This window comes from Protopterus annectens, chromosome 6.part0 (genome assembly GCF_019279795.1).
Source record: "Protopterus annectens isolate FY-2018-M chromosome 6.part0, PAN1.0, whole genome shotgun sequence".
NCBI lineage: Eukaryota > Metazoa > Chordata > Ceratodontiformes > Protopteridae > Protopterus > Protopterus annectens.
In genome coordinates, this window is record NC_056737.1 from 6,094,583 (window position 1) to 6,121,621 (window position 27,039).

A 27,039-nucleotide genomic window follows, 5' to 3' on the forward strand; every position below is an offset into this window, starting at 1 on the left:
ATACATAAATGCTTTATTTTAACAATTTTTTATTCACTGCATTACATGAATTGCTCAATTCTTGTTTTCCCTTAAATCTAACTCCTTCTCCTCCTCCTGAGCATTATTTTGCGTGTACTGTTCTCAGATTCCTTTTATTTCTCTGTAATTTGTTTCTTCCCTTTTCTAGTGCTCTCATGTCCAGTTTTATTGTTAATTTCTATTACATTATTTAGAACTTCAATTAAGTTGGTTTAGTTTTTGACTTCCATTTTCTTCAAATTGCGTTTTTGGCAACCAGTATCATTAAACTTTTTGCTAACTGTCTCATAATGTCATACTGGTACCCCCCCCCCCAAAATAAAATATTAGTAAACAAATCTTACAGATCTTTACAGCTTTCTTCCCACCTAACTTCCACATAAATACCATCTAGCCTTGGAGTCCTCGGACTCTTCCCTGTTGATTATGCAACATTGTTATCTGATTATTGCAGAAGGTTGTTTTTAGACTGCAATGGAATTACATTTTTGGCATCATGGTAAAGGTTGGAATTAATGGATTTGGCCACATTGGTCATCTGGTAACCCGTGCTGCTTTAAAGTGTGGAAAGGTGGACATTGTTGCCATTAACAACCCTTTTATTGAGCCAAAGTACATGGCCTATATGTTTAAGTACGATTCTACCCATGGATGTTATAAGGGGACGGTTTTGGTAGAAGATGGTAAACTTGTGATTGACAGAGTTGGGAGGGTGGCCTAATGGTTAAGGTGTTTGCCTTACACACACAAGGTACAGGGTTTGAGTCTCACGAAGGATAATTGGCTAGGCTTAAAATGGCTCGCAAGGACAGTTAGCCTAGTACTAATCTATGAACCTAATCTCATCCTACCCTGGTTATTAATTGTTGAGCCTCATCATCCTCTAACCATGGCATAATTAAGACTTCAAGAAAAGGCACAAATGGAAATATTTTTGAGGTTCCCTGTTCCTTGACTTTTTACACATTTTCATAGAATTTCTGAAATAGTGCTAAATAACTCCATATGACCCTGGTTATTTTTCCTGACATAAGGCTAAGTTTGCGAACGACCCTTTCTACTTTCTGTTGCTTGAGCATGCCAAAAGATTTTGTGCTCTGGAGTTATCAGAAGTAGTTGCTAAACAGCAGCCTTTCTAAATTCTTAGTATTGTCCAAATACTCCATTACTTTCCCTTTAGTCCTTTCCAATTGCTCCTTCTCTTGTTCTGTGAGATTCACTGCCTTGTAACCTAAAATGTTACTTGTATGGATTACTTTTGCAATGGTATTTATGATTTGTGGGAATTGGCACCAGGTGGACAGGATGTCTACCTAGCCAGCCAAAATGCGAGAGCTCTGTAGATGTCTCAGTGTAGGCTGGCACCTCCCAAATATGAATTGTGCATACCTGTGTGTTTAAATGAAAGAGACAGTCTTATAGAAAGCAGGAACGGCAGGTGTGTAGAAATCAAAGCGTTGATAGCTGGGGTTAAAATTTCGATCATGGTAGTATGTATACCTCCTAAAGCTACAGTAGAGAGAATGAGGAATTTTAGGGGCAATAGCAAAATTTCAGGAGGAAGTAGTAGTGTGTACAGGTGATTAGAATATTATTGTTAAAAGAGAAGAGGCAGAAAGAGTGCCAGGAAGTAGAAGTCTTGTAAAAGAGGGAAGGCTCCTAAAGAAATACTTAAAGGCAACAGGCTGCATAGACATAAGGGAAGCAGGAAGTGGTAAGATTAAAGGAAGAGAAAACACATTTTACTTAGGCAGGTATAAGAGCTGGTCCAAAACTGACAAAAGTTGCACAATGGTGGGACTTCAAAGATTGCTGCACATTGAGTAACAGCTTATTTCTAGTTCTCCCAGTGAGCAGAGCAGGCCAGTAGACTTGTGTTTATGGGTGAATTTTAGTAACTGGCTAGTAAGTGCACTGCCTGGATGTTAGAAATACAGAAGACCTGGAAAAAAAGGGGATCACTTCTGTGGCTCTGCTCGACAGGGGCACAGGAAATAAACTTTCTTGGGTTGGCGTAAGCCAGGGAACTTTGTCGGCTAGGATTACTTTTAGGCCCTTGGACCGATAGAGTAGTACCTACCTATGAACCTATAAGAAACACTCACTGGAAAGTTCTGCAGCTGTTCAGCAAAAAGCAATGCAGACTTCAGACATGACTTCCAGTAACCAACAGGAAGATATAAGACAACTGCATACTGACCTGGTTGAAATAAACAAAACATTGATGGAGTGTATCAACACAAACAACAAATGTCTGGAAAAAAAATGGAAGAAGCTTTAAACAGATATTCAGATGATGTGGTAATGCTTCAAAAATCAGAGGTCGAAGTGAAGAAAAGGCTGGCTGAATATGAGAGTGCTCAGGAAGAGATATTTCAAAACATAATAGAATTAGAGGACAGAGCACATAGGGAAAACCTGAGATTTTCAATTGTACCAGAGAAGCTGGAAGGAACAGACTGCATTAATTTTATGAAAGCACAAGTAAGCAACTTGACAGCAGATGTTGTTAGTTGAAAGGTCACATTGTGTGTCTGCTCCAAACCTGGCTATAAGAAAGCAACCTAGACCTTTAATGCTAAAGATGCAATCCTATGAGCAGGAGGAGTTGATTCTGACAAAACTGTGGCAGAAGGACAAAGTACTAAATGTGGGAGACAGCAGAGTGTTTGTGGAGAATGGTTACTCATTCTACATGAGACAGAAGAAGAGCAAGTATATCCCACTATTCAGGGAATGTTGAGGTGCAGGTGTGAGATTCAAACTGCTGTACCCAGCTATCTTCAAGGTATTCTTCCCTGGAGGGACAAAATAATTTTTTGATGAAGTACTTGCTAAGGAAGAAATACAAAGGTTTGTCCAACAAAAAAGTAAGCCGTGAAACAGAAGGAGATTCTGCTGCTAGTTCTTCTGCTAATAAAGACTACAAAGGGACTGTGCCTGTGAAACCTTTTCAAAATTTTCAATGGAAAATGTTGGAGAGAAGGAAGGAAGCATGAGAGTTGACTAGAAGAATCAAGAGTACTTTGGAAATGAAGCAGAGACAGGATTTCGGAGATGAACAGTGGAAAAAAAAGTGACTATGAATCACAAAAAGGCAGGAGAAGTACCTCATTTGCATTATAGTCACAGATTATTTTCACATTTTTCCTTTGCATCTTATTATTCTCTCATTTGCATAAGATTTTCTTAAACTTATTGTAGCAGTTTTGAGGCTGCTCCCATTGCATAGAGGGATAAAGACCTAAATATGTCCCACTTGATCCAGGTTGTTATCAGCTTGGTTGACTGATGGAGTGGCAGAGATGGGAGGGGCATGCCTTTCCTGGTTAGGGGGCACTCAGTGATTATGCTCCCTTATGGGAGGCTTGGTTCAAAGAGGGGAGCTGCACTTGAACATAGTCAGTAGATGTGGGAGGTAGGGCAGGGAAGCGGGCAGGGCATATAAATAAAAAATCCCCTCCCACAATGGAAGCAGAGATGGCAGAGTCCCCAGGACACACTTTGGATCCACAACTGGTACCAGTAGTGCTGCAGTAAGTTCAAAGAGGTAGGATATAAAGCTGGTAGCCCTGGCGTGGACTTGGGGCACTGGGGACTAGGTCAGTTATATGATGTCCCACGGGAGACCCAAAAAATTAAAAATAAATAAATACATTTAACTGCTCTGTTTTGATGCAACTGTGATCTCTGTATCACCTCAAAGATGTGCTTTTTCAGAACACATACAAATACCTGCTGCATTTAAATGTAATGACTATGAATGCTACCCATAATCTATTACATATACAACACCTTCCAAGCCCTGAAATACTTGAACAGCAGCTGTTTGGATTAACTTTGATGCTAATGAAACACCAACTGGAAAGCTAAGGCATTTAAATCTTTGTAATGACATATTAATGTACACACTGGAACTTGCTTAATCTAACTTTATCTGCTAGAAACCCCAGTTTGTATCTAGTGCTAAAATACTGAGAAAGATTAGCCACTGACATTTGTGAGGCTACCTGACCAGACATATGTAACAGTGGGAATGCCCACAAAGGTTCCTTACCAGCAGAATCTGGGGTTATAAACACGTTGTCCTATACAGACTGTCTTAATCCCCTATCTCTATGTGCTGTCTTCTACAGGTTACTGACAGGCGATCTATGCCTGGCATACAAAGCATCCTCAGATCCAGCTCTGATGGACCTTTTGCACATACACAAAATGAACAGCATCAGACCCACTAGATCTTAGGATTTAAATTTTGCTTGTGACATAAATAAGACATGTTGGGGAGACAGATATGTATCTCAGAGGATCCCCATGCTGTGAAACAGGATCCCCATCCATGTGAAGCAGAGTCCATCCCTAACCCTGTTTGTGTAACCTTGACTAATGGATGGGAAATCAGAAATTCACGCAGGATTTGGCCCTGTTTTCTCTGATACACAGATGTAGACAGATGCCCATACTAACATACCTTCCTCCATATAACCTCTGTAGAAACTTCATAACTAACATACCCCATACTAATTGCTCATGATACATAGGGATACACATGGGTTGGATTGCATGGCTAGGCTTATAAAGGCTCTGGTGTTCATTAGCCTAGTATATGTACCTATACCTATGAACCTATAAAACCAGTAACTTAATATGGGATTATATTGCAATAATTATATTGTGAAATATGACAGAACAAGAAAATCTGGAAATATTGGGACTTTTTCAAAATTTGTTGGACTTGTGGGGGACTCTAAAGCATATGCCCTACTTCATGTCATTAGTGTTAGGAAAAATACTTTGGGGAGGGGAAGAGGAGGGAGAAAGTTAATAAGTAAAGATTTTTTTCTTAAATAGTACCAATTTTGTGGCATGTGGTTTTCTTTACATGATATAAAGTAAAATGTTTTTCAGCTATTTTTAAGTATAACAGGGATTGTAAACAAGTGCTGCTGTTTTTTTTTTTCATTCTCCCTTTCTTGCACAATTTTAAGAAATGTAGGCACTGCAGTGTACAAAAAAAGCCTGGTTAAAAAGCATGATAAAAGAAAAATGAATGTGCTTTCTCTCATTCTCGCATGGGAATAACTGGATTAATGACCTTAGATTGATTTAGTAACATGTTTAAGAGAGAGCAAGTAAGTTAAAAAGAACATTGAATATTATGAGTTTTTTTCCAGCAAATACATGTATGCTCAGTAACAATTCTGCAACTGGTCTTCATGTTTCTATGGAAACAATGATAGAGAAACTGGCTGCCTGGTTCTCATGTCACCATGGAGACAATCTGATAAAGTGAAACTTGCTACAGTCTGGTGGAGAATGATTGGCTGAGGCAAAAGAGAGGAACTGGCTAGGAGGTTATGTTCTTTGAAAGCATTCAGGGGTTTTCCCCAAGGTAGATAAGTCACAAGCCTGCGAGTGCGCCTGTCAGTTTGGGACTTTTGTTCCTATTGGGAGGGTAAAATGTCAGTATTTGAAGGTGTACATATTTGTGTGTTAGTATTAAGTTAATAGGTTTTGGGGGGTATTGGGGTGTATTAGTGGCTTAAAGTGGTTTCCGTGTTATATCATTGTTTTCCGTGACCCAGTTTGCATTAGTTCGAGCTTTGTGAAAAGTTTGTGGGCTTTTTTTTTTTTTTTTTTGAGGGCTTTCTTTAAAACAAAGTTTTATAGATGTGACATAGGTACAAATGGGTATGACAAGAAACAACTGTACAAAAGTTCAACCTACCAAACATTGTATGCATGTAACACAAAAGCTGGAACTAGACATTTAACAAAAAAGGTGTTGTACATAAAAGGTTTGAATAATAACTTTTTAATGTAATGGTGCTTTCTGCTGTCTTTAAATGTAAATGGCCTTACAGATAAATACAAACAAGAAAGAATAGTGAACTATATTAGAAAATGTAGAGTGCAAATAGCTTTGCTACAGGAGACATGCGTAGAAAGAACTGAACATGTGAATTTGATAAAGATAGGTTTTCAGTATGGTTATTCAGTGGAATACCTGCAACAAAAGAAAAGAGGAGTGTGTATATTGCAAGAGGAGCTCCAATAGTGATAGAAGAAGATAAAGGTAATGGCAGATTTGAAGTGCTAAGGGGCTACTGGCAAGGGAGGAGGATTACACTGGCATGTATTTACATTTCTACGTAAAACTGCTATAATGGAGCTGCTTAAATTTCTGGGAGAAATAGTCAATTTTTAGCAAAGAATATTACTTGTAGGTGGGGACTGAATTTGATTTGCAGCAGTGAAAATGTGTCTGGGGGCCAGAAAGGAACGTATAACAAAGGAGGGAAGATTTTGAAGAAATTTATGAAACTATTTAGCATGGAAGATGTGAATTCAGCAATAGGAGTTAGGAATGAATTTACATATTGTTCCCAGATATATAAAAACTGTGCTAAGCTAGACAGAATTTACATTTCACAGGAACATGTGCATTTAATTGAAGCTCTTGATACTCACCCAATAACTGTTTCAGATCATGCGCCAATAATAGGTAAAATAAAAGCACAGAGTAATGAAATAAAAATGAGACATTGGCGCTTTCCCACCTATCTGTTGAAAAGAGAGGAATTTAAGGAATGGGCAGTTGAGACTACTCAGGAGCTGTTAGAGAGGACAGAAAATTAAGGTGGAGTTTAAAAATACGGTGGAAGTAAAGTAAAGGGAACTATGTTAAGAAGTAAGAATTATTTAGAGGGACTTACAACTGTTAAAGTATTGCAGAATAGGGGAAATTTCACAGAATAAGAAGAGGATCAACTGCAGAATGCTAAGCAGAAAATAAGGGATTACCTTGCTAATATGTACAAGCTTAGAAAGATTGTTGTTAAACAGCTGTTTTTTGATAACAGTAGAGCACAAAAATGTTTAGCACAATGACTCAGGCAACAGAAAGTAGAAAGGGCTGTCGCCAAACTTAGGGAGCCTGTAACACTGTAGGTAACGAGATCCTGTAGAGGTATTATAAATAATTTAGAAATTCTATGAGAGTTTCTATAAAGCAGAAAAATATGAAAATCAAGAAAAGATACAAATGGAAAGTTTATGGAAGAATTAAATATGCTAAGGTTAGAGGCAGATGAGGCTCAATTACTAATGGTTAAGATAGGAGGAGAGGAGATAAAAATTGTGATGTATAACCAATCTACAGGAAAGTCCCCAGGAATAGCTGGTATTCCTGTGGAAGTTTGGAAGCTAGGAGGAAAAAAATGTTAAAGATCTGGAAGGTTTTGTTTAACAATATGTTAAGAGGAGGAGAAGTACCACCATCCTGGAAGAAAGATGTTCATCGTGTTTCACTGTTGCAGTTATTACAATTGGGTTATCCTGCTGGCAGGCTGCCTGCAGTCGGCCCGAGTTCCAAAGTCTAGGTCCGGCGTTGGTTGCTGTCGCCTCTTCCCTGACGTCAGAGCGCCAGGGGTATAAAAGATGCAGCCGACGCCATTTTCTTCAGTCTTTCTTGCCACGCGGTGCCCGAAAGTGCCGGTTGGCCGACTTCCGAAGTTTTCAAATTCGAATTTCAGATCCAAAGTCTTCATTAAAGCTAAGTACCCCATTGGGGAAACTTTTTTCTTGCTCCAGACCGATGTCAGAAAAAGTTAATAACTGTATTTCTTGTGGGAAGCAAATACCTCATAAGGATTTTCATTCTTACTGTATTCCTTGCCTAGGCCCTGGCCATAACGTTGCTAGTTGTCGGTTTTGTGCCAGATTTAACCAATGCACTATTAAGATTAAGCGTCGGTACAATTTTGCATTTCATTACTTTGGCAGAAGATTTAATTATATAATGCCATTGGATCAGCCGACTACCGGAGTTTACAAAAAACAAAAAGAAAAGGACAGGCATCCGAGATCCAAAACCGACGACGAGGCTTCTTCTAGGCCTGTCGCTGGTTCGCCGGTTCTCAATGAGGCCCTTTCGCAGCCCCTGACGCCCGCTACCTCAGAGCCACAGGCCGCTTCCAACTCCCACGTGGAGCCGACTGGGCCTCTGGAAACTCAAGGTATTGGACACTCGGAAACCATTCCCTCAGATGGGTCCGGAGCCGCTGAGCAGGCATCGGCTTCTGAGGGTGTTTTCAGGCCTATACAGTTATATGTAAAACCTACGTCAGCTATAAAGGCAAAGACTAAAGCAGCTCTAAAGACAAAGAAACAAGTGCAGCATTCACCTGGACAGGCCTCCATGTCTAAAAAACAGATGCTTAAAATGGCCGAAGACCTAATTACTTTGATCAGGGGTCTCCCATCCCCCTTCTGAAAAAAGGCCTAGGCAAGAGTTAGAATATGAATCTTCAGACCAGGTTTCCATTTCCTCTGATTCCTCCTCTGAGCAGGATTACTCTATTCCTCCCTATGAGGATTCTGATGCTGAAGAATCTATTCCTTTAGCCTTTCCTCCTGAGGATTATTCTTTTGGGGAAACACTGTATACTATGAGGGAGCATTTTCACTGGGAGAGCCAAGACTACTCAGAGATTTCCTTTTATTGCCCCAGCACAGGCCCCTGGCTATTCCGCCTGTTTTAGACATTGTAGACCATGTATTTTCAGAGTCCAGTTTTTCACCAGACTCTACCACCAGCTCCGGTTAAGCCAGACAGATACTACAGGGTTCCTGATTCACATAAATTTCTCTATAAGAACCCTGTAGCAGACCCTGAAACCATCTCTCAGGGTCCCAAAGGAGTCAAGGCTTCTATTGCAAAAAACCCTGTCCCCTCTGATAGGGATTATAGAGCCCTAGACAGATGGGGCAAAAAGATTTATACCTCTGCTACCTTGGCTGTAAGAGCCTTAAATTGCTAATTTCATATGATTAAGTATCAGCAATATCTTGTGTCTTTGCTTTAACAGAAAATGCCAGCAAGTACAGAATGTGCAGACAATAAAGAAATGCAGGATTTATTGCATGCAGCTGAACAAGTTGGAAAGCATACTTTGCAATGTGGTTTTGATTCTCTTGAGGCCTCCTGCAGGGCCACTGTTACAGGTTCTGTCATTAGGAGGCATGCTTGGTTAAAAGAACAGAATTTGCCGGATCATGTTAAAGCAAAACTATTAGATGCTCCTTTACAACATGATACTTTGTTTGGTGCTAAAGCAGAAGAGGTGTTGAAGAAAATGGAGGACAAAGCTAAATCTATACAAACAGTCAAGGATTTCTTGCAGGTACAGCCTCCCAGATTTAGCAGGAACTGGCCTACAAAAAATTGGTCCTTTCCTTTGTCAGATAGACCACAAAGGGGCAGATACAGACGCCCCAGAGGCAGATCACAGCCCCAAGGCTCACACAGGCCTAAACAATGGGGTGCTTATACCTCCAAAAGCGGAGAGGAAAAATCACAGCCGTACAGAAAACAGTCTCAATGGCTTCCCACTTCCAGCACCAAGCACTTATCTTTTGGCAGCCCCTTTGGGAGGAAAATTAGCACTTTTTTCACAAAATTGGCACATGATCACCCAGGAAAAATGGGTTCTAAATATAGTTACACAAGGCTACAGGTTCCACTTTCACACCCTGCCAAGGCAAAACTGTATGCTAGACCTGCCACACAATCAATGAGCAGAGGCACAAAAACAAGTTTCATCCCTCATGGACATGAGGGCCATTCAACAAGTACCAAGACAAGAGCAAGGTCAAGGATTCTATTCAAGGCTGTTCTTGGTACACAGAAAAGACAAAGCCTGGAGACCTATACTGGACCTATCTATTCTAAACACATATCTGGATATTCCAAAATTCAAGATGTTGACTCTAGAGCAGCTTCTGCCCATGTTGGGCAAGAAGGCTTGGCTTGTGACTTTAGATGTAAAAGAGGCATACCTGCATGTCCCAATCAGACAAATGTGCAGAAGATACCTCAGATTCAAAGCTGGCTCAATGCACTACCAATTCTCTGCACTGCCCTTTGGCTTATCTACTGCGCCCAGGGTCTTCACAAAGTGCCTGGCACCAGTAATTGCATTTTGCAGACAAAGAGGAATACAAATATATCCTTACTTGGACAACTGCCTTATTCAAGCGGAGAACAAGGACATTCTACTACAGCATCTGGCGTTTGTAAAAATATTACTGACAAGTCTAGGGTACACAGTAAATGAAAAGAAATCAAAACTCATACCCTCTCAAGAGATAATATTCCTGGCTGCAAGCTTAAATACAACTGCCCAGATGGCTTATCTCACGCCAGACAAACACAGACAACTGACTACTTATTTCAAAATGTTGGCAACAAAGACCCAGTTATCTGCAAGAAAAATTCTGCAGGCCTTGGGTTTCATGTCATCCTGCATTCTGCTAATTCCATATGCAAGACTGCATATGAGGAAACTTCAGTGGTATGTAAAAAGTGTTTGGACTCAACATTGCCACAGCCTGGAAACAGTAATTACCCTCATTCCATGCCTGCAACAGGAGTTTCGATGGTGGGCAAAAGCCTGTCACCGCAACACGGGACAGCCATTCACCTTACCCACAGCCAGGCAGACTTTGACAACAGATGCATCAGATTACGCCTGGTGGGGTCCATATGGCAGGAAAATGTATTCAGGGCACATGGCCTGCAAGTCAAATGCATCTACATATCAATCAAAAAGAGATGGTAGCTGTTCAGAATGCCCTAACAGCCTTCAAGGATCAACTTCAACCAGGACAACTGCTAATAAGGACAGACAATACTACAGTCATGTGGTACATAAACAAGCAGGGAGGCACACATCCCTACCCCCTCTGCAGGCTAGCCATGAACTTGTGGCACACAGCATTGACTTACCAAGTACATCTGCAAGCACAATTCCTGCCAGGAAGGAAAAATACTCTGGCAGACGAACTAAGCAGAAGCGTCATGGATCCACAAGTCTTCAGCATGATAACAAGGACCTGGGGATGTCTGGGCATAGACCTATTTGCCTCCCCTCACAACTACCAACTACAAAGATTCTGCACAAGGGCTTATCACAAGCAAGCATGGAAGGTGGATGCACTCTCTTTCTGTTGGAAAAATCTAACAGTATATGCCTTTCCTCCTCTGCCTCTCCTACCCAAAGTACTCCTCAAGGTCAGACAAGAGGAACCAAAAATGATACTGATTGCCCCAGACTGGCCCCGCCAGCACTGGTACCCAATCCTAAAGAGCTTGTCTCACGACCCAGCCTGGACATTACATCAAATGCCTCACTTGTTGACCCAACAAGACAGTCAGATACTGCACAGCCAGCTCAAAACCTTAAACCTGGCGGCATGGCAGATGATATAGTCTCTCAAGACACACCCCTCTCTAAAGCAGTGATGGATGTTATTTTGGAGGCCAGGAGGCCTAGCACCAGAAAATCTTATGCAGACAAATGGAAGAGATTCTGTGCTTGGAACAAAGCACAAGGTATTGACACGATTGTTCCAAATATTCCTCAGATTTTACAATACTTAACTGAGATGCTGGATAAAAGCCTTTCTTTTTCATCAGTTAAAATTCATGCTACTGCCATTTCAGCTCATTACAATACAGAACCACCTATTTTTTCACACCGCTTACTAAGGCAGTACCTCAGAGGGGCTGAAAGCATAAAACCTCCAAGGAGAGCACCAATACCTGCATGGGACCTCAACTATGTCTTGGAAAAACTCACACTACCTCTGTTTGAGCCAGCCTCTGCAGCTGACATAAAATTCTTATCCTGGAAAACAGCTCTGCTCCTAGCAATAACCTCCGCTAGAAGAGTCTGAGTTACAGGCACTCATGGCTGTGGAACCGGTTATCATTTTCCATCCAGACAGGGTTTCGCTGAGGACAAACCCTACATTTATGCCTAAAGTAGTGTCCACTGTGGCCCTTAACCAAACAATTAATTTGCCTACTTTCTATCCAAACCCACAGAATAAGGGGGAGAGAATTCTGCATTCCTTGGACATTCACAGACAGCTACGCTTCTACTTGGACAGAACTAAAGCTTTCAGAAAGACTGATCGACTCCTAGTTGCATATGCTGCAGCATCACAAGGAAAGCCTATCTCTAAACAGTCTATTTCAAAGTGGATAGGCCATTGCATTCGTTACTGTTATTCACAGCATGGCAAATCAGTGTCCAAGGACATTAGGCCACACTCAACCAGAGCAGCAGCCTTTCTCAGAGGAGTACCAACCAAAGACATCTTAGAGGCTGCAACCTGGAGTTCAGTGCATACCTTTACAAAGCACTATCACTTACCTCTCCACTCTAAATCCAGGACAGGCTTTGCCACTGCAGTTCTGCAAGGCCTTGTAGCATCTTCTAATCCTGTTTAGCTCCAGCCTCCCAACCTCAGCTTTGGGATTCAGCCCAATTGTAATGACTGCAACAGTGAAACACGATGAACATAGTACAGTTGTGTACCTACCATAAATGTAGATGTGCGAGTGTATTCACTGTTGCAGTCCAGGTTACCCTCCCTCCATACCCCTTTTTCTTTGCTGAGGTTTATCTGTACTTCTCTATCCTATACAACCTATGTGGTGTATTTGCTTGTTGATGAAGGAAAAGTTGTTTTATGTGCATGCATGCTTATTGGCATAAATTAGCCTACCAATTTTGGGGCACCTGACATCAGGGGCAAGAAAAACTGAAGAAAATGGCGTCGGCTGCATCTTTTATACCACTGGCGCTCTGACGTCAGGGAAGAGGTGACAGCAACCGACGCCGGACTTAGACTTTGGAACTCGGGCCGACTGCGTGTAGCCTGACAGCAGGATAACCCAATTGTAATGACAGCAACAGTGAATACACTCGAACATCTACATTTATGGTAGGTACACAACTGTACTTTGTAGCTGTAATACCTAAAAAGGGTAAAGAATCCATCAGATCCAACTTCACACAGGTCAATTTCAATACTAAACTATGATTATAAAGTGTTGATGTCTAAAATGGCTAAAAGAATGACAAAAGTAATGCCAAAATTGATAGATATGGATCAGTGTGGTTTTGTGGAGGGGAGGCAAACATTTGACAATATTAACAGAATATTGATGATCCAGAAGGAAGCAGAATGTAAGAAAATACCATTGCTTTTGGTGAGAGTCTTGATGCAGAGAGAACATTTGACAGAGTATGTTGGGACTTTATGAGCAGGACAATGGAAGCATTTGCATTTCTTGAAAAATTATAATGTTGATTAGGAGAATATATGCAGGATCGGAGGTGAAAATTAAAGTGCGTGAGGTCGTCTCTGATAATTTCTTCTCGAGCAGAGGAACCAGGCAGGGGGATCTTCTTTCCCCTTTATTATGTGTATTATATTTAGAACCGTTGCAAAAATAAAATAAGTGACTTAGAAATTCAAGGATATAATTGGTATGGTAGTCAAGAAAAGCTGGCAGTTAAAATGTTTAGTCACTTTCGTCTTATTCACAGGTCAGGCATGTTTTTATCAACCAGAGGAAAAGTGGTGGATAGCAATTTATAAAGAGCTGAAGAACTTTATCTTGGAGGGGAAGATGGCAAGAGTCAAGTGGGATAAGATGATCCTTCCAGTAGAACAGGGTGGATTGAGATTACCTAAGTTGAAGGAGTATGTCAGAGCTACATAGTAGACTCATACATAGCAAAAGCAGAAAAGTATAATTCAAAGTGGAAAGGGGTGATGAAACGGGGAAAGTTCAAAAAACAAGAAGAGACTGGGAGTTTGGATGCAGGCCTTTAAGGAAAATAACAATAATCATACAGAGTATTATATCCATAAATTAGCAGAAAGTTTTCTAATAAGTAAATCAACAAGGGAATGGCGAAAGGAAGTTATGCTGATAGGGATGACTGCAATTAGGGATACAGGTAATAGTCAAGAATTGGCTGGAATGTATTGGAGAAAACTGGCAAAGTAACCAAGGTATTGAGAGTGAATAACTAGAGAGGGATAGATGGAATGGGAAGACTCCCAAGAATAATTTGGGCTGCAGGTTAGAGATTGCCTTCCCTATTAGGGATTGATATCAGAGTATAGGCAAAGAGAAAGAAGTAGGGGGATCCTAAATGAAAGACCAACACTGGTAGAGTTTTTAATTGAATCTAGAACAGAAGCTGCCATTGAAAAAGGAATAATTAGTAGAGCATATAAAATGGCGCATGATAACTATAAGAATCAATCAGAGGAGGTTAGAAAGGATTGGGAAGAAAGATTGGATAAACAACTTGCAAAGAAGCAATGGGAGGATGTATGTATGTCTCCCAAATATGCAGCAGAATCTAGAAGATTTAGGATTTTTGGCTGGAAATGATTACATGGATATGTTATACCCCAAGTAGACTCCAGAGAATTTTTCCTGAGGCAGACATTAAATCTGGAGGTGTGAAGGGGAAGAAAGAGGTAATTGGGAACATATTTTCTGGGAGTGTGGTGGGTTGGTGGAATTTAAGGATTCCCTGCGGGATGCACTGTCAGAGATGCTGGGTGGGCAGATTGGTTTGACGAGGGAGATGATTTTTTCTGAGCTATGATACAGAATTGAAATTGCCTAGACATGGTAACTGTGTCTGATAGTGGCTGCTGCCAAAAAAGCAATTGCTAGAAACTGGAAATCAAAATCTAAACCAACGATACTGGAAGTAGTGAATATAGTAACAATGATAAAACAACTGGAATTCAGATCTTTAGAAAAGGGTAGGAGAAAACTACATGGGAGAAAATGGGAATTGTGGGAACAGTACGTACAAGTGAGGAATTAAATTTGAAAGGCGGCAGGACTTAAATGAACTATGTGATGTTTGATTGAGAAAGATTGAGTAGAGTGCAAATGGTGTAAAATGCTTGCAACTAGGAGTGTGTTGGTGTGGTTTGTTTTCATTTATATAAATATATGCTTGCCTGTGTAGTCAGTGATGGTTTAATAAAGATTCTTCTTGTTTAAAAAAGGCAGGAATTGAATAATGTGTGTAATGTTGCTTAGGTTATATAGCAATATATGTGAAGTATAATGTTTGTTATGTTAATATAGTTTGATTACTTTGTATGAATGCAGATTTGCCTATGTCACAAGTGATAATTCAGTAAAGGTGCTTGGAAAAAAAAAAAGTTACACAACCGTGGAACATGAATACCTGGTGGGGAGAGGTAAGAGTAGAACCTCTCACAATTTCAGATTATGCTATGATAGGGGTCCAGATCAGGGAAGAGAGTGTGTTGAGACCAGAAAGACGGGTACTAAGAAGAGAGGTGGAAGAGTATTTGGGAGGGTGGCTTAATGGTTAAGGTGTTTGCCTTACAAACACAAGGTGCAGGGTTTGAGTCTCACAAGGGATAATTGTCTAAGCTTAAAATGGCTCATAAGGGCAGTTAGCTTAGTACTGATCTATGAACCTATATAATAGGGAAGAAACAGAGGAGTATTAGAAGGAAAGGAAGAAGATTGAGAGATGCAATACAGAGAGCAGTTAAAAGAGAGGGATAAAGGTAAAAGAAAAGCGAAAGAGTGGATGATGGAAAAATTGGTAGAAATTCAAAGGAAAAGGAGACTTAGAATACAAAGCAGGAAAGAAAGGTAAAAAAATCAAACCAAAAATATAGAAATGAGAAGGTAGAAAGATTTGGGACAAAAGAATAGCAGTAAAGAATTGTAATGTAGTGAAAACCTAAAAGCAGCTAAAGCTTTGGCAGTGAGATTGAGGCAGCAAGAAGTGGAAAGAGAGGTATATAAAATTAGACTAGACACCACAGGACAGAAAGTAAGTAAGTTTGCAGAAATATTGGAAGGCTTGAGTGAATACTGTCAAGAACTATGTAAAAAAGAAAAAGGGAAAGAAGAGGCAGAAAAGATCAAAGAGAGGGAATGGGCATGTCCAGAAATTTGCGGATTAGAGGAGGACGAAAAAGGAAGATTAACAGAATTAACAAACCGGGTGGAAGTTATAAGGGCCTTGGGGAAAATGGCAAAAAAGAAATCTTTAAGAAGAGATGGCCTCCTTATAGAAATCTGCAAACTGGGGAGGGAAAGCATGCTGGGCAGGTGGATATAGTTATTTAATAACGTAATGGAAAGAGGACAGCCACCAATGCTTTGGAAAGAGGTAAGGTTCTACTGTCCTCAATGTCATACAGGCCGTTGTTAATATTGAACCATGACTTTAATTGTTTTAAGCAAATATAGGCAGAAAGCTTGGGGAGAATTATACCAAATCTTTTTCACAGTGATGAAATGGGGTTTGTGGGGATGGATATGTGTGTGTGTGTGTGTGTGTGTGTGTGTGTGTGTGTGTGTGTGTGTGTGTGTGTGTGTGTGTGTGTGTGTGCGCAAAGGGCAGTAGACAACTTAATAAGGACATTGTTAATACAAGATGCACAAGTGAATGGTTAGGAGCTAGCATTGATCTCACTGGGTGCTGAGAAAGAGTTTGACAGAGTAGGGTGGGAATATTTATTTGAAATGACTGGAAGCTGGAAGTTTCCAGAGAAGTGGATAGAAATATTAGTAAAAGTGTATAGGGAAACAACAGTAAGGGTGAAGATAAGAGACAGGCTTTCAGAACAGAGAAACATAGCAGGAGGGACCAGACAAGGATTTCCACTATCCCCACTGTTGTTTGCATTATATATTGAGCCACTAGCTGAAACAATTAGAAGATCATTAGGGGGTACATTACATATGTATTGCTTAACCATCAAAGGTGAAATATTTATGGTAAGTACTGATATCACTGGTTAGGCCATCCAAAAATTGTATGTATGCTGTAGTATCCATAACTGCAATGGCCCCACCCTTATCAGATGGTTTGATAAGCAGTCTATCATCATTCATTAAATCTAGCAGTGCTTGCCTTTCCAAATAAGTTAAATTATTAAACCTGCATGTTGCATTGTCAAGATAGTCTTATTTCATCCTCACAAGTTTTTTAAGAAATTATCCACAGTTGGTAAGAAGCTAAGGGCTTTAAGGATAAATGGAGTGTTATATGATGAGTTGTATGTATTTTTAAGCATTGAACATCCAGTAATTCCTATTTTCAAAGCACTACAAAAATGCATAAAAATACTGTACCCTCCCCACCGATGAGACCAATAGATTCAGGACGGGGATGGGTTACTGAACATTTATGTATGTGGGTAGAAACAAAACTGAAAAATCTGCTTGCTTATTTTCCTAAGATTTTGAAAGACACTGCACAATTCTTATCAAAATTGTATGATGTTTGCCAAACTTTAGATTTGAAGAATGTGTTGATGGTAACCATGGACGTCAACAGTCTGTCCACGGTCGTCACAAATGAATTTTGGTTAAAAGCAGTGAAAGAGGGAATGCGTACAGTTAATATATATGATGAGAATACCAACACTTTAATCCTGGAAGCACTAGCATTGGTGTTAGAAAATAACATCTTTCTTTGTAATGGAACACATTATAGGCAGGTACAGGGTGTTGCCATGGGCACACCCTGTGCCAATTCATATGCTAATTTAGTGTTAGCCTTCTGGGAAGATAAAAATATTTTTAAATGTGAACATCTATGGAAGACCTCAACAATTTTTTATGTCAGATTTGTTGATGACATTTTTTGTTGTGGGCACAGGGCAGTGATGAACTGTTGAACTGTGTTGATTACCTGGAGAAAACTACAGATTTTCTTAGGTTTTCAGTAGAACACAGCAATTAGACCATTGCTTTTTTAGATGTCACATTAAATAAAGGTGTAACTGGTAAGGTAAACACTACCTTGCATAGGAAACAATGCTGGAGAAATCATTATTTGAATGCACGTAGTATGCATTCTAGGCATACTTTTAAATGAACATCTTAAAGAAAAGGGGTATTCAAAGTAAAATTTTGAAAAAACTAAGAACAGTATAATAGCTAACAGGGAAGCTAGGGCTAGACCATGGTTTTCTGATGATAAAGAACAGCAGGGAGACACGGTGAAGTCATCTAATAAGTATGATAAAAAACCTAAGGTAATGCTACATTATAGTAACAATGTGTATGGAATATGTGATATTATTAAGCAAAACTGGAAGATACTAAGAAGTGACAATCACTTGAGGGATATTTTAGATGAGAAACCCAGATTTACCTTCCAAGAGAAATAATAATATAAAAGACATGTTATGCATAGAACCTGGTTTAAGAAATAAGAAGGCTAACCGTGTTTCCTCTGCACATATGAGAACAGGGACTTTTCCCTGTAGGCATTGCAAAGCATGTCCAAATGTGAATGGTTTAAATTATTTATACTTCCTGTTGCAAACAAAAAAATACACATTTGAGTTTTATGCAGATTTGCCATACAGAGAATTTGGTTTACTTGGCATGCTGCAAATCATGTCTGAGTTTTTATGTTGGAAAAACTAATTGTAAGTTAAAAACAAGAATATTGCACCATTTGTCATCTGTTAGACAGAAAAATAAACATAATGCATTTGTACCAGCATGACGTTCTTCGTGTTTCACTGTTGCAGTCATTGCATTTGTGTAATCTGCTGGTAGGTTGCCCTCAGTCGGCCTGATTTAACAAAGTCTTGGGTCCTGTGTTGGTTGCTGTCCCTTCTTCCATGATGTCAGGTTGTCAGGGGTATAAAACATGCAGCCCATGCCATTACATCAGTCTTTCTTGCCACGAGGTGCCTGAAGCAGAAGCATTTCACAAGTGCCGGTTGGCCGACTCCTGAAATTTTCGAGTTTCAGAACCGAAGTCTTCAACTAAAAGCTAAGTACCCCATTGAGGAAACTTTTTCTTGCTCCTTGCTCCTTCCTGATGTCAGTAAAAGTTAATAATTGCATTACTTGTGGGAAGCAAATACCTCATAAGGATTTTCATCTGTACTATATTCCATGCCTTGGCCCTGACCACGACGTACCTTGCTGTCGGTTTTGTGCTTTATTTAATCAGTGCACTATCCATCGTCGGTACATTTTTGCTTCTAAATATTTCGGTTCTTGGTTTAATTATTCAGAAATTACGTTGGTTAGCCATCCGACTACCGGAATACCGAAAATACGCAAAGAAAAAGACAGAGACAGGCCGTTGAGGTCCAAAACTGCCGACGACACTTCTCCTAAGCCAGTCACCAGTTTGCCGGTACTCAGTCTTTAAATATTAAAACATTTCTAAAAGCAATCAGTTACTTTCTATACTTGAAGACGAAGTCCAAGCCGTCAAGAATTTATTGACAACAGATAAACTTCACCATTCATTGATTTTTTGGTTTGTGGTTCGTTGGTTCTTGGTTTACTTTCTATACTTGACCCGCCTTTTCTTTAAGGCTGGTTTTAAAGGTACAGAACTATTTAAGCCAGGTGGGTTGTCAGCAGCCAACTGTATGATCCATCTTAACTCTGCATACTCTGTATCATATGCATGGGGGGCTCATCTGGCAGGGAAGTGCATTCAGGGCAAATGGAGCCCAATTCAAATGCACCTTCATATCAATCAAAAAGAAATGCTAGCTGTACAGAATGCTCTGACAGCCTTCAAGGACTACCTTCATCCAGGACAATTACTGATAAAGACGGACAACACCACGGTCATGTGGTACATAAACAAGCAGGGGGGTACTTGTCAAAGATGTCAGACTTGTCAAGCCTTTTCTCTCAAGCTAAGTGTAGTGTTATTTTGTGATTATCTGTTTCAGTACCTCTTCTTAGTTAGTTTACCCTGTATATCTCCTTTTCGTCTGTAAACGTATATACCTTTTCTATATCCTACTCTCTACCTTTGGTAGTTTCTTTATACCATCGTTGGTACTGTCCCTCTCTCCTACCTTTGGTAGGCCCTTTCCTACCACTTATGGTATTTTCTAAGTACCATTGTTGGTACTCCTCTCCTCTCCTTTTCTGTCTGTCTATTAAAAAAAAAAAAAAAAAAAACTCTTCTCTCTATTGTTTTTGGTGTTTATCTTATCGCTGGTGTGCCTTTTTTCATGATGTCTGATAAAGCTAAGTTAAGATTTAAACAGTGTGTTAAGTGTGGGAGTAAGATGCCTATCTCAGACGGTCACGCTCGGTGCGTATATTGTGTGGGAGTTGACCACATTAATGCTTCGTGTGATATTTGTTCCAGCTTCAGCAATTGGACTTTGGCTGAGTGTAAGAACAAGTTGATTTTGAAGGGTATGATGAAAACTCCCTTCTCGGAGGCTCTTTCTGGGACGGAGGTCTCACCACCTCCTAAGACTAAAAAATATAAAGAGAAACGGTCACTCTGTTCCTACAGCTCCGTCCTCCTCGGAACCAAGTCGATACCGAGCTTCTCACTTCGGCACCAGGCTCCATATCTTCTCCCTTAGTGCTGCCCCTAATTTTGACTCCTATCACTGTACCAGCTTTGGCACCAACCTCCTCTGTGCCGTTTTGGTTTGACACTGACTTTGACTACCGTACCTGCATCGGCACCATCCCAGGCCATGGTGTTGATATCTTATCGGCTCCACAGACAAATGACTCCATCAGTTCCTAAGGTTGAACACCTTCCCAGAACCATATATTTTCCCATGTATGACGCCTTTTTGGGACACCAGTTTATTCCTTTTTTCGAGAGACCTGATTCTCCTTTGGCAGCTTCCTTCAGATCCACCAGGAGTCTTTCAGAACAAGATAGTAGAGAGGGTTGTGGACCAGCTTTTGGCAGCTAGAGGATTACCCACCCCTGCTAGGTCACTGCATATTCACCAGTATATCCTTGTCCAACCTCTTCCAAGGCCACAGAGACTTCTATACCGATGACCATCCGAGCTGTCTCTGCTCCGACTGTGGAGGTTCCCCTGTCGGCACTGATTACTCTTGGAGCAATGGCTCCATTGGAACTGGTGCACTCTTGGAGCAGTGATTGGGCTGTCGGCACCATGGTTCCTAGTTCGGCACCTATTTTTTTCGCTGGCGCCATCTATGGCCATGGCTCCACCGGCAGCTGCCGGTCCTCTCGGAGATGCTCACCTGGAGGTGGGCTCCTCAGGGTGGGGTGTGACTCCGATTGTTGTCCTTCTCGTGCCAGGCTCCCATCCCTCCGTAGGTGGACCTGCTTTCCAGGTGATGGAGAGGGTCCTTGCCTCACCAGGCTCGCAGTTAGCACCAGTGGCATCGACATCAGAACCCCCTTCCCCTAGCATGCAGCTGTCGCAACACCCTACTCTGGGATCCCGAGCACGGGAGCTGCAAGACCTTCCCTTGAAGGAACCCTTTCTCCGGAGACCTCCTCAGAAGATTCCACTGCAGAGCCACCCTAGAAGAAACGGTGCAAGAGAAAGCAACTCTGGTCCCCACGGTCTCCCCTGGAAGACGTCTCATTTGGAGACATTCTCAAGATCCTCAGACAGAGGGGAGACTGGAAGTCCTCTAACCCTTCTTCGGAGGAATCGGTGTTCTTGCAGACATTCCGTGCTCAGCCTTCTACTTCCTGGGTGACCCCACCTGTGGATGAGCTTGTTAAGCTGATTGTGCAGTGTGCCTGGAAGGCCCCGGACAGCATAGAACCTGTCCCCCAGAGGCCGGACAAAATTTTATCCAGAAGACCAGCCCAATTGGTCCAAGCAGTTAGTAGTTGATTCCATGGTCATGGTGGCGGCCATCAAGAGGCAACTGGCAGAGGATAGTTCCACTGTCCATCCCCCGAACATGGAGTCTCGAGCTGTGAACAGACTGGGGAAGCAGGCCTACTCTTCAGCGACCTTTGCCATTTGATCGCTGAACTATCTGGCACACTTTACTCGCCTCCAAAGAGACCTAATATCGGAAATGTCTGCCTCTTTGACGGGGGTACTACTTGACGAGGTGCGTGACACTGTTGCCTGTCAGCTGGCTACCCTGGAATCCATCTCTAACTCCTCGATGCACTTGATATCTCACATTACCGAGGGGGCAGCTCGAGCAGTTGCATCAGGCATCATCATGAGATGGCATTCTTGGATGCATTTGTGTGATTTCACGGACCCCTTTAAATCTTCCTTCATTAACGCGCCAGTTGATGAATCTTCCCTTTTTGGTCTCAAAGTAAGAGACACACTATCACATAGTGAGAAGGACGGGAAGAACTTGTCTGCTATGGGCATACGTTTTTTCCATTCCCCAGAGATCCTATTCCAGGAACCAGAGGGGAGGGAAAATGTGGTTCAAGAAGTCCCAAGGCTCTTTTTGTGACACTCATGTTGAGCAATCCCCCCGTGGCAGAGGGGGCAACTAATCCAGAAGACGCCCCTTTCAGGGTTAGAGGGGGTCCGTGCAACCAGGGCGCTAGAGATTCCTTCTCTGGCCGACCCTACCAGCACTCCTGAACAGCGGCCCGGTTGCTTTCCTCTGGAAGCAGTTGGAGTCGATTTTCTCTGCACCTACAGGCCTGGCAACTCATAACAATGGATGCATGGCTGCAAAGAATAATAACCAGAGGCTATCATATCCCATTCGATCTTACTCCCAGACTCGTCAAATGAATCCCCGATTTTCCACCCAGTCAGAGGGAGACAGCAGCCTTAGAAATCGAAAAGCTGCTAAGAAAAAGTCATCCAGCCAGTCCCACCAGACAAGAGAGGGTCCAGGTTTTACTCTAGGTTCATTTTAGTGCCAAAAAAGACAGAGGGGACTAGAGACCGATCCTGGATCTCAGCTTACTAAACAATTTCATAAAGCCTCAAAACTTCTGGATGGTCATGGTACAGTCCATCCTCCCCTTTCTAGGGAAGGACAACTGGATGTGTTGTAGAAACCTCCAGGACGCATATTACCACATAAATATGGGCAAACGCTCCCGGAGGTTTCTCCACTTCCGGCTGGGAGCCAATCACTGTCAGTTCAGGGTACTGCCATTCAGTCTCTCGACAGCCCCCCCCCCCCCCCCCCGAGGAGTGTTCTCCAATAGTATGGCAGTCGTAGTAGCTCATCTCCGACTACAAGGATTCCAGGTGTTTCCATACTTAGACTATTGGCTCCTTACCGCCATGATGAGGAATCTTCTCATTCACAGACTCTCTTACCTTAAGGCCTTGATCTTCGCTTAGGTATCATGGTCAGCATGGACAAATCTCAAATGTCCCCAACAAGAGCACTGGAATTCATTGGAGCGATCTTTGACACAACATCCTGTCAAGCTTCCCTTCCTCTTCACAGGCTCTCAGAAATAAGAAGCCAGATGTTCTTCGTGTTTCACTGTTGCAGGCATTACATTTGGGTAATCTGCTTGCAGGTTGCCCTCACGTCTGCCTGATTAACAAACTCTTTGGTCCTGCATCAGTTGCTGCCCCTTCTTCCATGACATCAGGTCGTCGGGGGTATAGGCCTAGGTCCTGACCACGACGTACCTTGTTGTAGGTTTTGTGCTTTATTTAATCAGTGCACTGTCCATCGTCTGTATATTTTTGCCTCTAAATATTTCAGTTCTTGGTTTAATTATCCAGAAATGTCGTCGGTTAGCCATCTGACTACCGGAATTCCGAAAAAAACGCAAAGATAAAGACAGAGACAGGCTGCCAAGGACCAAAACTGCCAACGACGCTTTTCCTAAGCCAGTCACCAGTTCGCCTGTACTCAGAGGCGCTTTCGCAGCTCCTGATACCCACTACTTCAGATTCGCAGGCCTCTACTGAGACCCATTCAGAGTCCGGTATGCCACGAGGTACTTCATCTATGAAACCCGCGGATGTCTCTACCTTGGATGGGTCCAGAGCCGCTGTGCAGGCACCGGCTTCTGAGGGTGTATTCAGGCCTATGGACTTGCATATTAAATCGACGCCTCCTTCATTAATAAGGCCTAAATCTTGATCCATGTCTAAAAAACCGACACCCAGGCCACATGCTCAGACCTCTATGCCTAAACAAAAAATGATAAAAATGGCTGAAGATCTAATAACTCTTATCAGGGATAGTCAACCCCCCACCCTCTAAGAGGCCTAGGGTTGAGCTTGATTATGAATCTTCTGATCAGGATTCTGTTTTTTCAGACTCTTCTGATGACCTGGATTTGTCCTTACCCACTTATGAGGATTCTGATGCAGAGGACTCTGTTCCCTATGATTCCCCTCCTGAGGATTTGAGGAAACCTTACATACTCTTGAGGGAGCATTTTCACTGGGAAAGCCAGGAATTTTCTGATTCAAAAAAGAGGCTTAGGGATTTCCTTCTCCTACCTCAGCATAGGCCTTTGGCTATTCCTCCTGTACTAGACATTGTTGATGATGCTTTCTCGGAATCCAGTTTGGCCCGATTCCCTGCCTCCTGCTCCCAGTAAATCAGACAGATACTACAGGGTCCCCGAGTCACATAAGTTCCTTTTCAAAAGTCCTATTGCAGATCCAGAGACTATTTCACAAGGACCCAAGGGCATTAAGGCTTCTACTACTAAAAATCCTACCCCCTTCTGATAGAGACTCCAGGGCGCCGGATAGATGGTGTAAAAAGGTTTATACTTCAGCAACCTTGGCAGTTAGAGCTTTAAACTGCCAATTTCATATGTTAAAATATTCGCAACATGTTATTGGACTACTTAAACAGAAAATGATGTTGATTCCTGACTGTGTGGAAAATAAAGACTTACAGGATTTAATGTATTCTGCTGAACAAGTTGGAAAACATACTTTGCAATGTGGTTTTGATTCTTTAGAGGCCTCTTGCAGGGCTGCTGTTACTGGGTCTGTGCTTAGAAGGCATGCTTGGCTTAAGGAGCAATCTTTGCCTGATCATGTTAAAGCTAAATTGTTGGATGCTTCTCTAAATCAGGACCGCCTGTTTGGCAACAAGGCTGAAGAAGTTCTTAAAAAGATGGAAGTTAAAGCTAAATCTATGCAAACTGTTAGATTGTTTTACAAGTTCAGCCTCCTAGGTTTAGTAGACACTGGCCTTCTAATAATTAGTCCTTTCCAGCCCCTTCCAGGTCTTCTCAAGCCAAACCCAGACACCGCAAAAACCTCAGGTTTCAGTCCCAGGGGACACACAGAACTAAGCAGTGGGGGGGGGCCTGCACTTCCAAATCTGGGAATAATAAGTCTCTCCCTATGATAAACTGTCTCAATGACTTCCTTTTAAATTTCCAAGATCTTATCAACTGACTGCCCCTTTGGGGGAAAGATTGCTCTTCATGCAAAGAATTAGGAACTCATCACCCAGGACAAATGGGTTTTAAATATAGTGTCCCAGGGATACAGATTTCACTTCCACACGTTGCCAACACCAAGCGGGTGGCCGGACTTACCCCCAAATCAGTGGGCATAGGCCCAAAAACAAGTACTTTCTCTCTTAAGCATGGGGGGCTATTCAACTGGTACCAGAAGAGAAAAAGGAACAAGGCTTCTACTCGAGACCTTTCCTGGTACCCAGAAAAAACAATTCATGGCATTCTGTCCTGGACCTGTCTACTCTAAACACCTTTCTGGAGATTCCAAAATTCAAGGTGCTTGACTCTTCACCAATTACTTCCTATGCTAGGCAAAGACGCCTGGTTGGCAACACTAGATCTAAAAGAAGCATACCTGCACATCCCAATCAGGGAATCTTGCAGAAAATACCTACACTTCAAAGCAGGCTACATGCACTATCAGTTCTCTGCACTGCCCTTTGGCTTATCTACTGCGCCCAGGGTATTCACAAAGTGCCTAGCTCCAGTGATTGCATTTTGAAGGCAAAGAAGTATTCAAATATACCCATATCTGAATGATTGTCTAATTCAGGCAGAAAGCCAGGACATACTTTTGAATCATCTGGCATTTGTAAAAAGGGTTCTAACTTGTCTGGGGTACACCATAAACGAAAAGAAATCACAGCTGGGACCCTGTCAGATTACATTCCTGGGAGTAAACTTGAATACAACTTCCCAGATGGCTTACCTCACGCCAGAAAAGCAAACTCATTTGACAACCTACTTCAAACAAGTGGCCACAAAAACCCTGCTATATCTGCAAGACAAATACTGCAAGTCTTGGGGTTCATGGCCTCCTGCATTCTTCTAATTCCATATGCAAGACTGCATATGAGGAAACTACAGTAGTATCTAAAAAGCCTATGGAGTCAACATTCTCACAGCCTAGAAACAATGATTCCTATCATACCTTGCCTACACCTAGAGTTCCTTTGGTGGGCAGAGGCCTGCCACCAAAACAAGGGACTACTTTCACACCACCCCCTGCCGCCCAAACCCTGACAAACCGATACATCAGACTATGCATGGAGGGCTCACTTGGCAGGAAAGTGCATTCAGGGCCAATGGAACCCAAGTCAAATGCACCTGCATATCAGTCAAAAAGAAATGTTAGATATACAGAATGCTCTGACAGCCTTCAAGGACTACATTCTTCCAGGACAACTAATGGTAAAGACAGACAACACCACAGTTATGTGGTACATAAGCAGGGGGGTACATATTCTTACCCCCTCTGCAGACTAGCCATGGCATTGTGGAATGCAGCCTTGAGCTACCAAGTGCACCTACAAGCTCAATTCCTGCCAGGAAAGTTAAATACACTGGCAGATGGACTAAGCAGAAACCTGATGGACCCACACGAGTGGAAACTGGAACCAAGGATTTTCAGCATGTTGACAAGCGAATGGGGGAGCCCGGATATAGACCTGTTTAACTCCCCCCAGAACTACCAATTTGACAAATGTTGCACAAGGACTCCCCACAAACAAGCCTAGAAAGTGGATGCTCTGTCCTTCAGCTGGAAAAACCTATCAGTCTATGCCTCCCCCCTGCTGCGTCTGCTCTCCAAAGTATTACTAAAAGTCAAACAGGACAAACCAAGGATGATTTTGATTGCTCCAGACTGGCCAGCACCAACACTGGTACCCCCTCCTGTGCAGTGTGTCACGGTTATCTCCATGGCACCTGCCTCAGACTCCTTCCCTGCTGTCTCAGCAGGAGAACCAGATTCTGCACCCTCAGCTTCCAACACTGAACCTTGCAGCCTGGCTTATTACTTAAATTCTAACTTAGCATCCCTCAGCAAACCTGTGATGGATGTCTTCTTAGAGGCAAGGAGGCCTAGTACTAAAAAAATCTTATGCTGAAAAATGGAAAAGGTTCTGTGCCTGGAACCAATCTCAAGAGATGAGCACAGCAGTGCCCAATTTAC

The 27,039-nt window shown here is 42.0% G+C and overlaps 1 protein-coding gene across 1 annotated transcript in view; it reads left to right on the top strand.

The window, feature by feature from the left end:
• Nucleotides 1-27,039, top strand: part of SART1 (spliceosome associated factor 1, recruiter of U4/U6.U5 tri-snRNP) — a 1,154,259-nt gene that overhangs the window by 499,893 nt on the left and 627,327 nt on the right. The gene's annotated exons all lie outside the window — the stretch shown is intronic.